Raw genomic sequence first — 13,284 nt, 5'->3', positions numbered from 1 at the left:
TTTTATTTATACCCACAATATTGTCATTTCAACATGACATACATATTATTAATGAGATATTTTCCATTCTTTTGTTTGTACAAAGTCCTTGAAATATGGTGTGTATTTTATAGTTAAAGCACATCTCATTTCAGTACCAGTCACCTTTCAAGTGGTCCATAGTCACATGTGGTGATGGCTGCCATATTGGCAGCACAGCTCTAAAGGTGGTCTGAATTGGTATAGTCTTGGAAAGGACCACATTTTGCTCTCTTCCCTACCTGTTTCTTTTTTTTTTTTTTTGGCCAGGAAAATCCAAATCACCTGAGCTTGCTCAATTCTTTGTAAGTTTGGTCCTGCATCTTCAGAATGTTCTACAGACTTGACCAGTTTTCATAAATGTTTGCACTGTGGGACACTTGTATGCTTTTTATCTCAATTCCTGGCATAAAAGCCAGGCTGGAATATGATGAAAGTAGAGCTATAGCATTTCCAGACATGTGGAAACTAAGAGGAAAAGAATCTGTTTTTCTTTCTTTTTCCTTGAGGTAGAGGGGAGGTGAGAAATATTAGGAAAATTAAAATGGAGTTAAACAGTTTCATGAAACATTAAGAATCCACTATGAGCCAGGCCCTTATGGCACAAAGATGAAAAAAGCCATAATTATAGCAATTGAGAAGATTGTAGTTTAGCGGAGAAGACTGTCCCAAGAATGATTTGATATGCTATAGAAGGTTAATGAGAGGTAAGCACAAGTTTTATTTGAGCAAACTGTGTGGTATTTAACCTAACCTGGGATACAAAGACACCTTCTTGGAGGAAATGGGAATAACAATAGTGAAAGCTTGGATGCCCCAGATGAGAATAACTAGAAGTAGAGCACCACCTGAAACCTAAAGCATGTACGTCATGCTATGAGCTGACTTTTTTTCTGTAAGTGATGGGAAGCCATTGGGACTTTCTAAGGGAGTTACCAAATTAGGTTTGTGTTTTAGATGGATTACTCTGACTACTTTATGGAGGGTGGATACAAGGGGTGGGAGAGGGGGCATAGGAGCAGAATAGAGGAAAGGAGACAAAGTAGGGGGCTGATACAAAAGTGCAGTGACTGACCAAGGGGGAGGGACCAGCCTAAGGCCATCGTAGATACACAGGAAGTAAAATCAGTAGGCCTGGGTAATTGGTTAGATCCAGGAGATAAGATTCAAAGCAACTAGGCAGAGATTTCAGGAAGAAAGTCAGCGTAGAAGTGAAGATGGTTACTTTTATTTTTGAAAAGCCTGAATGTGCATCTGCAACATCGCCATGGACTTCACCAATAGGCAGTTACATACAGGTCTGATGCTAACTCATGTAGATAGTAAATAATACCTACTATTTACAGATCATTCAATGAGGTCAAGGACTTAACATTTGTAACTCCATTTAATGGCCAAAGTGACCTTAGGAGGCATAAATTATTACGATCAATTTTACAGATGTAGAAGATCAGGCATAAGTGTCACAGTTAGTAAGTTAATTGGATCACACAGGAGCCAAGATTAAAACTCCAGGCAGTCTGAACCCATAGCCTCCAATTGTACTCAAAATTTTATCCTAGTCATAATACCATAGGCTAAAACTCATGAGTGGCGATGATATCGCCCAAGATGAGGATGAAAAGAGATCAGTGGGTCAAGGACTAAACATTTTATCACTTATAATAAACTTGAAAGTGCATTGCTTTTCGCATTTAAATATATGATAAATAACTTATTTGCTTACAAATTTAGCATGTTTGGTTTGAAAGCTTGAAAGAATAGATTGTTAATAAATTATAACTTTATAAATGAAATGTTGCCCTTCTAACAGTTTTTAGTTATGAAGTAAGGTATAACTAATTACAATAATTTGATTTTAAATATTTTATATTAGTTTGTAACAAATGGTTCAATACTTACACTATCTAGGTTCTCTTTGTTTTTGCCAATTTATGAAGAAGCCAAATTTTAAGAAGAAAGGAAGCTAATAATACTAAAAATTTAAACTTAAGACAATTTTAAGACCTGATAACTTCCATAGTGTTAAGTGGTCACACAAAACTATCACTGTCTGGAAAGAAACCTCTTCTGCCCACTGTCTGCCACCAATTTCCCCATCCTACCTCCCGCCATTTTTATCTTTTCAGTGGTAAGAAAATAAATGATTATGTTAAAAATCATTTAATGAAACTTTCCCATAGGATGATTATCTATGTCTATTTATTTTTATTGTGTTACTGTCATTATCAGAGCTTTTTGCTTGGTGCCCCACTTGAACATGGGTTCCAAAACCCAACGCTTTATAGGGCCCAAGGTCCCCACTCCTCCTCATGGCCTCCATTTCTGTTTTCTGTACCAAGAGTCTATTTAGATACTGTTAGATAGTTGCTGTTTGTATACAAATCAAGACACCACTTAGGACCCCAACACTGTCACCCACTTGCCTGAGCATTAATGATCACCCCCTTACACTAACGCTACCCTCGCCCACTGAAGGTGGCCTGGCTACAGCCCGTTTGATATGACCTTTGAATGTTATAATTGGGTGACTCTCAAAGTCTAGCTCTTACAGCCTGATTAGGTCTCTGAGAAATGTTATCATGTATTTCTAGCTTCCCTCTTTCGGTACCAGCCTGCCATGGAGTGCCCAACATGGCTCTTGGCAAAAGGTGTTTATACTTTTATTGTAATTGCTTTTAGTGTACAGGGACTATAATCACACAGTAGCATGTCTGTTATAGAAAATCTTACTATTTGCAGGCATTTCAGAAAGTGTTTTGAAGAAGTAAATTCTAGATGACAAAATAAATGAACCTTTTCTATCTGCTTAAAACTCATAAAGCAAAATGATTTCTTTTTTGGTTAAAGAAACTGAAATATCCGTAATAATTCTACAGCTAGACTCTCTCCTAAAATTCAACTAACTAGGTTACAATTAAGTTGTTACGAGACGGATAACTATATATAGAATGATAAATTCATCAGCTAGGCCTTATTTAACACAACTGTCAAGACTCAGTCTTTTTTTTTTTCTTCCTCTCAGCTGTGCCAATTAGCCTCCTCAATAACTCATATCTAATCTTAGGCAGGTTTGGAGCCTTTCTATTCATGAAGCTGGTCAGGTAGCTGCCCAGTTGACATTTTCTGAAGAAGCCCAGGTCTTACTAAAATCCTCTCATATGCCAGCCTTACAATGTATCTACAGTCATCATTAAGTAACGTTGGGAATAAAAATCAATGACTTACTTATCCAGTAGAGCTGCGATCCATTTGCATGAATAACTGCACTTGTTTACCCTGAGTACAACCTATTGTCACCATAACAAAAAGTATAGTTTTTCATTTATTTTTAGAATAAACAAATACTTACTGAGTGATTATTGCCCATGCGCTAGGCACTGTGAAGGCCCTGCAGGTACATAAGAGAACATCACAACATGGATTAAGTCTCTACTCTTAATGAGTCTGTATTTTCATGTATACTGATGAGGGGGGAGAAGTATTGGATGGTGTATTAGCCAGGGTATAGGCTAGGTATGCTATGGAAAAATATATCCCCCAAACTTACTGGCTTCGGAAAACAACGCTTTATCTCTCTGTCACTTCATGCCCTTTGCAAGTGAGTCCGGGCTTTGCTCCACATCTCTTCATTCTGGGATTAGGCTAATAGAGAAGCCACTATCTCCCAGGGAAAAAAACATTCTAGAGGGTCTTGCACTATTCATTTAATGCCTTGATCTAGAAGAGATATTGTTTCTTCTACTCCCAACTTGATGATCAGAATTTGTCATGGGAACTTATTCAAGTGCAAGGAGACAGACAGGGCTGGGAGGCAGAGAACTGGAATATCTGAAGAGCTTTAATGACTTCCAGGGACATGCAAGTTCTGAAGTTGAGGGGAAGATAGGTAGGGGCCTTCAGTGTGGCGAGTATCCTAGGTCCCACAGAATAACATCTTTGGAGCTCTGGGCATCCGAGATGAAGCCTGAAAGATAAAAGTGCTGGAAAAGGGGATAAAGGAGCAGAGGAAGAAGAATTGCAGTTATTGATTATCTACCCTGTTTCAGTCATTTTCATTTCATTATATTGTTTAAACATTTAAATTTAAGGGATTGAGGAGGAAAACAAAATGTTAGCAGTGAACAAGGAGCTAGAGGTATCCCAGAGGTAAACTAGACTCACTGAGCCATCTGATTTAGATTTAGTAACATGGTACCAGATATAACACGGTACATGCAAACTGATACCTGTGACAACTAACTAGGTAAACACATTTGTTAGAATGCTATGAAATTTAAATTTTTAGAGAAATTTGGGGAATAATACAGAATTACAGTCCATACTTGATTATCAGAAATAATTTTGGAGAATGGGTGGAAATAAAGTAGGTTACAGGTAACCCAAAACCACACACAGTTCAAATAAAACCACAGTCAATGCTTCATGACCTCAAAGCAGGTAACCCAGTTTGCAGATCGATCAAACACTGAATAAACTAGAGTCGGGATCTAGGAAGATTTCATTTCTTAGCGAGGCTGAACAATTAGGTAATGACGAAATTGGAGTTGAAGGGCAGCTCTCCCAGATGCAGGAACTGAGGAGCCAGACTCTGGGTAGGGCTGTTAATAGAGTGGATCAAGTGTGCCAGACTTCAGGACTCCAGACCTGGAATCCTGTCCCCTGCCACTGCAGAGCTGATAATCAGGGTTTATGCCCCAGGGCTTGATTACATGCCCTGTGAGCAAAGTGACCTAATCCCAAACCTCTGCTGCACCTTAAACACCTCCATCTGAAAACGTGCTAATCCACAAACCCATTCCTCCATAGACCAGTTTATCCACCCTCAGATAATCAGGAATTAATTGTATATGCACGTGTGTGTGCATTTTAATGCATCATAATTAGAAACAAAAGGAGCAATTTTCCACACTTGAAGGCCCAGAAATTCCATTTAGGATATAACAGAAACATTTCTTGATCCTCATCTTTTAATCCACATGTGAAAATACAAAGTGTATTGAAAAGTATCCCTACTAACTGCTTTCTGTACTCCCAAAGTTGACATTTTTAAGCCTTCTGAACCTGGTGGTTATTTTCTAAGTGAGCAAAAATTTACTTTTCAATGGATATTTTATCATTATCGTTAATTGACTCAAATAACATGTATTGAGCGCCTGTTATACATCAAGCCAAAAACCATCTACTATATAATGGGTTATGGCTTTGCAATAAGAAATCTATATTCTTAATGCCAAGTATTTAGGACATTATAACCAAAAACTGACAAGTGCAACACAAAACATACTAGGCATGTAGCATTTAGAATAAAAACAATGCCGGGTAATGAATCAAAGGTTTATTTTCTAAAACAGCATGCTATAAAAACAGATTTTACAATAAAGGGCAATTTGATCAATGTGCCAAAATTTCAATCCTATTGAAATAGAGCTTTTCTGTCTGTGATAAAACAGTGAACTGATTAATAGCATCAGCCAGGACTTTTCAGTTTTCTTTGCAGGCTGAAGCTTCTCTCCTCTTATCTAACCCAAGGGAGGTGTCTTAATCTAGAACATGGCTTGGCACAAACGGTGGCCTGTGAGCCAAATCCATGCCTCTAACTAAGAATGGCTTTTACATTTTTAAAAGATTATAAAAAGCAAAGACTATACAACAGAGACTGTATGTGACTCACAGAGTCTAAAATATTTACTAGCTAGCCCATTATAGAAAAAACTCACTGACCCCTGGTCTAGAATATTCCTAGACTCCTCTCTCTTCTTCATTCCTCAAATCTAATTTAGTGTCTGCCCCCTAATATCTCTGCCACAAGTGCTCTTTCTCCATTCCCCTTGCTAACTGTCCTAGATTATGACTCCATTGCCTCTTGGCTAATGTGGTTCTCTGCCTCCAATCTCACCCTTTTCCAACCATCCACTATAATGTCACCTGAATAATCTTTTAAAGAATAGAAATCACCATGTCCTTCTCAGTAAATCTTTTCTTGACATCTCACCACCACTACAACATACATATTATAGCTTGCTTCTACTTCCCTGCATTTGTTCAGATGTCCATGCAACACACTTCACATCAAGCATTTATTTACAGATTTGCTTTCCCTTTAAGCTAGGAGCTCCCGTCAGGGTAGATACGGATATAACATCTGCCATGAAGAAGATGTGTGTCAAAGACTAAGTGAATGAATGAGTTTAATTCAGTGTTTTTTGAGTGTAGAAAAAGTTCCTAGGGTTCTGGGTATCTTTGGAAGAGAAGAGGATAGGTATGTGCCACCAAGAGAACGTTTGGCAAAAAAATAGTAAAACGAGGAGAACTGAAAACCAACTTCTCATCTGCCTTTCATGCTAATGTTTCCTTTCGTGAATGCATTTGAATATATAAAATTTTTAAATGTTTAAATTATGCACAACACTAAGATGTGTACTTTACATGTTTTTCCAGTTATTTTTGTTTTATAAAGTGGGCATATGTGTGAATATAGAACTGAAAATTGACAGAATGGGTGCATTGTGTATGTGTGGAGAATAAGGATTGGAGGAAGGCAGGAAAACAGAAGGAAGATAGAAGAGCTTACCATTAGCTGCTTCCCTGCTTCTAACTTCTTTCCCCTAGCTCCAGAAAGAAGGCAATCTCCTTGCCTTCTCAGCATCCTTTTTTATTAGTCGGGATAGACAATGCTATGCTGCAATAAAAACTCACTCTGAAATCCCATGGCCTTAACATAGCTAAAGCTTATTCTTTGCTTATGTTACATTTTCATTTTTAAGCCCATATGAGAACATGGGCTCTCCTCCACGTGGTCACTCAGGATCCCTGGCTGACGGCAGCTCCATTGACCAGAACTGTATAATTTGGGATATGTGATCTTCTTCTTTTAAGAGAAGAAAGTACATAAAGACCTTCTATCTTCATTCCATTGCTCAGAGCTAGTCACATGACCCTACCTAACTGCAAGGCAGGTACAGTCTCTCTTGTAGTAGGAATGAAAGAAGAATCAGATAGTGGAACACTAGAAAGGTCTACCACACCCTTTCAGATGAACTAGTTATCTTTAGTAAGACAAAACTATCCACTTTGTAGCACAGAATTCGAACTTCTGTTTATTTAGTTTGGAAGGTGTCCTTCTCAGGGATTATTGATGTCATACACATTTGGCCAGCAATCCAGAGAACTCCGGTTATGGTTCCATCCCATCTTCCTTACATCTTCAATTTATACGGAGATTTTTTTTTTTTTTTTTCCCTCAGTACCTCATTAGCCAGTCAAGAAAATAGAGCAGAATATTTACTCCTGGAATAAGTACCTTCTCTGATCATCCAAACAATAGCTCTCTAATAGTTCCCCAATTCTCCTGATTTCCCTAGGATGAATGGAACCAGAACAATAGTCCACAAATTAGAAATCCGGGCAATAGCTCAGACCCTGAATACTTTGTGTATATGGTGAAGACTGAGATAGTCTTCACCATATATACAAGACTGGGGTAGGAGATAGGGTGGGAATGGATTATTGGGGGCCAGGCATACATGAGCTAGATCTCTAGCCTTCCTGACTACTATGAACACAAAAGAGGGAACCACCAATTCACAGCCCGAAGGTTTTATGTTAAACCATCTTAGAGTCTTCCTTTTCCTTTCTCGGCTGCCTCGGAGATTCATTTTAGCAAGCTCCTACCCGCAAATGTTGAGAAGAAGGCCACGTATCAATGATCCTCTGTACCCTGTTCAGATATCTGAAAAATCTAAAGAAGAATGAACATGTGTTGGATAAGAGATTAATACAGTTCAGATGAGCCCATGTTGCAAGCATATATAAACATAATTCGCGAATCAAATGGACTCTTAGTCATTGTCTTAGTGACTTAGTCACTCTTAGTCATCCCTTCTTGGGATTTTAAGGTTAATTCAGTACTTGCTTGAGGCCAGATGTCTGGCTAATCACGTCTCCTGAAGAGAAAGAAGCCAGAAGACCCTACCAGCTTTAAAAAGAGAAATGTAAGGAAATGGGTGCGTGGAGACTGTTAGCAACACAACCTAATTTCTGGAAAAAAAAAATAAAGCCTTCCTTTGGTCAAAAGGTAAACTTCCAGTTATAAGGTAAATAAGTACTAGGGATGTAGTGTACAACATGATTAATATAATGAACACTGCTGTATGTTATGTATGAAAGTTGTTAAGAGAGGAAATCCTAAGAGTTCTCATCACAAGGAAAGAATATTTTTTTCTTGCTCTTTTATTTTCTGTCTGTATGAGATGATTCATGTTCACTAAACTTATTGTGATAATCATTTCATGATATATGTAAGTCAAATTATTATGCTATACACTTTAAACTTATATACTGCTCTGTGTCAATTATATCTCAATAAAAACTGGAAGAAAAACACAACAAAACAAGACAAAATCAATAATTCATCTCCTCAACTCCAAGCAGCACTTTATTTTCATATTTAAATTTTTTTCTCTAATTGGGAACCATATTATAATCAATGCATTCTCTAAAAGTTTTATTAATCATTTTTTACTAGCAATGGTGCTTTAGAATTGAGGGACTAATAAGAATAAATATTTCTGTTCCACCAAAAAAAGAGAGAGAGAGAGAGAGAAAAATAAATAAATACCAAAACAAAACAAAATAAAGGCTTCCTGTCCCCTGAGAGGAGGAAGATCTCATGTGAGTTAAGATCATAGGGCTTCCCTGGTGGCGCAGTGGTTGAGAGTCTGCCTGCTAATGCAGGGGACACGGGTTCGAGCCCTGGTCTGGGAAGATCCCACATGCCGCGGAGCAACTGGGCCCGTGAGCCACAACTACTGAGCCTGCGCGTCTGGAGCCTGTGCTCTGCAACAAGAGAGGCCACGATAGTGAGAGGCCCGCGCACCACGATGAAGAGTGGCCCCCGCTTGCCACAACTGGAGAAAGCCCTAGCACAGAAACGAAGACCCAATATAGCAATCAATCAATCAATCAATCAATCTTTAAAAAAAAAAAAAAAAAAAAGATCATAACGCACTCATAAGGAGCCCAAATGCCAGTCACCAAGCTAGTCTATGGATAAAGTGAAGATATTTCTCTTCTGCTTGTCATTTTTGGTTATGGATCTTTTCTCTTTCTTCTCTTCCATGTGTCTGTAGATGGGCCTGGGGCAATCTCCTGTTTGTGAAAGTCTCCCCAATAACTCTCCCCTCTGCCACCTTTTGGGAGGTCTACCATGGAGATGACAAGGTGTCTCAAGTGTACACATAGTTTGGTCCTCAGCATGTCAGCCTGCGCAGCCTGTTTCAAAAATTTGAATCGATTGCTAATGTTTAAAATTCAGGAGACTTCATATAGAATTCAGGATGCCTGACTGCTCTGGTAATCCTGGGTCTGCGTTTCCCCCATGGCAACTTTTGGCTGGAGCTGAGTAGCAGCTGCTCCCTTTAAAGGAGGCAAGAGCACAAGAATTCTCTAGTCTCTCTGCTCCCCATTGTCTTGTTAACAATGAGGCCAGGCATTTTATATCAGGTTAGCCTTGATGTTTTCCTTGGACTCCCAGCCTGTTTTACTTAATCATTTTTTCCCCCGCCTGGCCGCTTTAGATATTTTAATTTGTAGCCTCTGGCTAGTAGAATCAAGTTTTAGTCAAAGCATCAAAGTTAGATAGGGTATTCTTGGACATATTTTGCATGCCCTAGAAGGCCAAGATCCAGGTATCAGTTTAGAGGAAAGAAATCTAGGAGGCTGCTTACCTTGCCTCAACCTTGGACAGAAAGAATCCTGAAGAGCCACATGTGGTCTAATCCAATGTGTCAAATGCAAGGGGTGGAATTAAGACCTAGCTAGTGTGCATTTGACAAAAGAATTGCACATGTATTATCTGATTTGTTATAGCCTTTAGTGGCATGTAACAAAAACACACATAATCCAAAATGGTCTTACCAAAAAGAGGTTCTGTTGGTTCCATAACTGAAAAGTATAGGAGTGAGTCTGGCTTTAGCTAGCTATCTGGTGTAGCTAGACCAGAGGCTCAAATGACACCATGGGCATGAGACTTCTGTCTCCATCTTTTGGCTCTGCTTCCCCTGGCTCCCCTCTCAGACAGCCAACTTGCATCACCGTCACAAAATGGCTGCCAGCATTGCCAGAGCTACATCCTTACAGGTCCATATCTAACAGGAGAGATCTTTGTCCTCGCATTCCAGGAAAAGCCTAAATACTTCACATCAATTCTGATTGGGACAGATTGGTCCCAGTCTCTGTAGCCAGGGGAATGTCAGTCAGGCACCAGGGACAGGTCAGGTGCTCCACCAGAGAAGCAAAAGTGGCATGGGGGGCAGGTATAATCCCCCAAATGGAAATCCATCTGTGGTTACCAGGAGAGAAATGAATGAATGATGGGTAGCATCAGTAGCTGATTTCAACTATGTCTGGGCCACTTGTTAAAAAACAAATTCCCACTGCTCAGGTATTCTGATTCATGAGGCCCAGAAACCTTCTTCTTTAATAAGATCCCGAGGGATTCTGATGCAAGAAGTTATTAATTCAAACTTTGAGAAACACTTTGAGACTGCAGTGTCTTATTAAAACTAAAAATAAATTCATAATTACATGCCAGGAACCGTATTAAGTATTTTACAGCCATTATTTCAGATAATCCTTAAACAACTCTATGAAGTAGGACCATTATTATCTTCATTTTTGGATGAGGAAGTGAAGCTTAAGAAGTTTCATAATTTTCCAGATGACGCCTAGATAATAATAAGTGACAGAGCCAGGATTCAAACCCACAGCTACCTGACTGTAAAGTTAATGTTGTTACTACTTTGTTATAATATCTATATTCCTTTAGATATCTGTGCTTGCCATAGATTGAAGGATGATTCATGAGTCAGAGTGTCTGATCTTGCCATTCTTTGACATGAAGAACAACGTACTGATAGTCACCAGAGTGAGTCACTGAGTTAGACAAAGTTATATCAAACATCAGTGTGTTGTTCCTACACTGCAGTATACTGTATGTGGCCTTAGGAAAGTTACGTCCGCTTTCTGAACCTCAGTTTCCCTTTCTATAAAGGATTATTGATATCATTTCATAAGGTTGACATAGGAATTAAATGAATAAGTAAAAGTGCCAAGACCATACCTATCCTCAATAAATACTGGGTATTTTTTTTCCATCTGTGGGTTTAATCACAAATGACCAGATGATAATTTCTTTTCCTATCACTTTGTTTTGGCTGCTGATTCATTGAGAACTTTCACTGTAGGCTCCTCATTACCCTTAGCATAGACGCCAACCAATTCTGGCCAATTTGTAATCTTCAGATGTTTGTGATGCCCATGGCAGCTGGTATGTCAGTTTGAGAGAGGTGCTCAGGGATTGGAAAGAGAGGAAGGAACAAATAATTATTAAGTGCCTATTATATAGCAGGCATATTTCAGAAAATAGTTTGCTAAGTTTTTATATTATTGTTGAGGTATAACTGACATATAACATTGTGTTAATTTCAGGTGGGCAATATAATGATTTGATATTTGTATATTTTTCAAAATGATCACCACAATAAGACTCGTTAATGTCTGTCACCATAAATAGTTACAAATTTTTTTCTTGTGATAAGAACTTTTAAGATCTACTCTCTTAGCAACTTGCAAATATGCAATACAGTACTATTAACTGTAGTCACCATGCTGTACCTTACATCCCCAGGACTCATTTATCTTATAACTGGAAGTTTGTACCATTTGACCACCTTCACCCATTTTACCCGCCCCCTCTGGCAACCACCAATCTTTTTTCTGTGTCTGTGAACTTGGTTTTGGTTTTTGTTTTAGAATCCATATATAAGTGATACCATGTAATACCACATAGTATTTGTCTTTCTCTATATGACTTATTTCACTTAGCATAATGCCGTTAGGGTCCATATATGCTGTAGCAAATGGCAAGATTTTCTTCTTTTTTATGGTTAAATAGTATTCACACACACACACACACACACACACACACACACATGCACGCACACATTGTTTTTATACATTTATCCACTGATGGACACTTAGGTTGTTTCCATATCTTGGCTATTGTAACTAATGCTGCAATGAACATGGGGGCACATAAATCTTTTCCAGTTAGTGTTTTCATTTTTTTCAGACAAATACCCAGAGATGGAATTGCTGGATCATATGGTAGTCAATTTTTAATGTTTTGAGGAACCTCCATGCTGTTTTCCATAGTGGCTGCACCAATTAACGTTCCCACTAACAGTGCACAAATGTTCCCTTTTCTCCACATCCTTGCCAACACTTGTCATCTCTTGTCTTTTTGATAATAGCCATTCTAACAGGTATGAGGTGATATCTCATTGTGGTTTTGATTTGCACTTCCTTGATGATTAGTGATGTTGAGTACCTTTTCAGTACCTGTTGGCCATTTGAATATCTTCTTTGAAAAAATTCTATGCAGATCCTCTGCCCATTTCTTAATGGGATTGTTTGCTTTCTGCTACTGAGTTGTGTGAATTCTTTATATATTTTGGATATTAACCCCTCATCAGATATATGATTTGCAGATATCTTCCTCAGATATACGACTTGCAAATATTTTCTACAGCTATTTCTGTAGGTTACCTTCTCACTGTGTTGAGGTTTCCTTTGCTGTGCAGAAGCTGTTTAGTTTCATGTAATCCCACTTGTTTATTTTTGCTTTTGGTGTCAAATCCAAAAAATCATTACCAATACCAATATCAAGGAGTTTACCACCTATGTTTTCTCTTAGGAGTTTTATGGTTTCAGGTGTTATGTTTAACTCTTTAATCCATTTTGAGTTAATTTTTGTGTATGTTGTAAGATAGTGGTTCAGTTTCATTCTTTTGCATGTGGATATCCAGTTTTCCCAACACTTGTTTATTGAACAGACTGTCCCTTCCCCCATTGTATATTCTTGGCTCCTTTGTCATAAATTGACCATATATGTGTGGGGTTTTTTCCCTGGGTTTTCTATTCTGTTCCATTCATCTATGTCTGTTTTTATGCCGATACCATACTGTTTTAATTAGTATAGCTTTGTACCATAGTTTGAAATAAGGGCGCATGATGCTTCCAGCATTGTTCTTCTTTCTCAAGATTGCTTTGGCTATCTGAGGTATTTTGTGGTTCCATACAAATTTTAGGATTGTTTGTTCTGTTTCTGTGAAAAGTACCTTTGGAATTTTGATAGGGATTGCACTGAATCTGTAGATTGCTTTGGGTAGTATGGGCATTTTAATAATATTCTTCTCATCTGCA

Source organism: Eschrichtius robustus, chromosome 5 (assembly GCF_028021215.1).
Source record: "Eschrichtius robustus isolate mEscRob2 chromosome 5, mEscRob2.pri, whole genome shotgun sequence".
NCBI classification, from domain to species: Eukaryota; Metazoa; Chordata; class Mammalia; order Artiodactyla; family Eschrichtiidae; genus Eschrichtius; species Eschrichtius robustus.
The sequence above is the reverse complement of the archived record's forward strand: the minus strand, read 5'-3'. Positions refer to the sequence as shown.